This window comes from Seriola lalandi, unplaced genomic scaffold (genome assembly GCF_002814215.2).
Source record: "Seriola lalandi dorsalis isolate HSWRI2012SDOR001 ecotype SW California unplaced genomic scaffold, Sedor1 jcf7180002054470, whole genome shotgun sequence".
NCBI classification, from domain to species: Eukaryota; Metazoa; Chordata; class Actinopteri; order Carangiformes; family Carangidae; genus Seriola; species Seriola lalandi.
Window position 1 is genome coordinate 1,892,411 of NW_019525023.1, and position 1,439 is coordinate 1,893,849.

Genomic DNA, 1,439 nt, shown 5'->3' on the forward strand with positions numbered 1-1,439 from the left:
GCAGAGAAGAAGAGCAAAGGAAGACACAGAAAATGCCACTCACAGACCCCCATATAATATTGCATTTTTCACTGTTCTTTCATCTTTTGATAATTTATATTCTATCCTATTTTCAAAATTGTCCTGAGTGTCTTTTCTTGTGAACAGTGCATTTGCTTTGGTAATGTGCAAGCGTGTGCAGCGGTTCCGTGTCAGTATGTCTGCTTGTTTACTGTTCTTACCTCACGGTCGAGCTGCTGTCGAAGCCACACAACGCCAGTGTCTTGGTTCACTGAAAAATACTTCATGGCCTCTTCTCCTGAAACCCCGTACACAAGAGGTTCCCCTTCAGGATCAGTTGCCTTCAGCTGGGCCACTGATGACCCTGCCAGACAGAGAGTCAAAGGTCACAGGTCACACAGGGTCAAAGGCCAGGATGTCTAACAAGAAGATAACAGATTATAAGATCTTACACAATTACTGCATATTCACTCAAATCCAATATTTCCCCTTGTCCCATTATTCCTAGTGAGCCACATAAAAGGATTTAACAGCCATATTATGTCGTCATATTATGAATATTATTTTTCTGTCTGTCCAAATGTCATTGTTAGATTACTTGTGCCACTGGTTGGTTCTTGACATACCACAATCACCCAGAATTCACTGGGAATCATTTGTCATTTAAGTCTGTGATGATTACCCATTAAATACACACAAATGAATAAGGTAACAGCTTGATCTGAAGTAAAAGAAACACGTTGAAGCATGAAGATGTTGTTAGAGGGTTTAACTTTTTTCTCTCAACTGAATTACTTTTCATAAACATTGAGAACTACATCAACATACACTTGAAGGATGACACCAGGGTTAGAGGTGAAAGACAACATAAAAACACATACAAACATACTCGCATGTAAAGTTAGAAGGGCAAAGGGTTTTTAACTGGAGCTGCAGCAGTTCAGAGGTTTCATTCATCACAGACACTAGAGCTCAGACAGGTTGGCTAATCAAAGGCAGAGGTGAAGCACAATCAGGCTGGCTAAACCACCATGCTGGACAGGTGTCGAGAAGGGCAAGGCTGAGGTGAAGAGCGGCACAGAGGACAGCAACAAGACCCGGCGACCCGCAGGGACAAGGCTCATTACTGACCAGGGTAAAACTGTTTGAGCGGGGAATTGTAATGGACGGAGGGGAGGGTATGCCGTGATCAGTCACACACAATGGATGTTATGAATATGAATTATGTTCTCTTACCCATTCACAGAGGAAAAACATAGACAACATTCACATAGCTGAAATGTGTACACAGAGGTACAGCCCTGTGTAGATAAACTGTCATTTTGAGGAAATTCCACTGACATGTCTTCATTCCCGAAACCCTGACTCTTTGCGCTCAGGAACCAGACTGTCTTGTTGTTAGCTGTACATTTATCCATATTAAAAAAAAAAAAAAAAAA

The 1,439-nt window shown here is 41.7% G+C and overlaps 1 protein-coding gene across 3 annotated transcripts in view; it reads left to right on the forward strand.

The window, feature by feature from the left end:
• Nucleotides 1-1,439, forward strand: part of micu1 (mitochondrial calcium uptake 1) — a 30,884-nt gene that overhangs the window by 19,237 nt on the left and 10,208 nt on the right. The window lies entirely within an intron of this gene.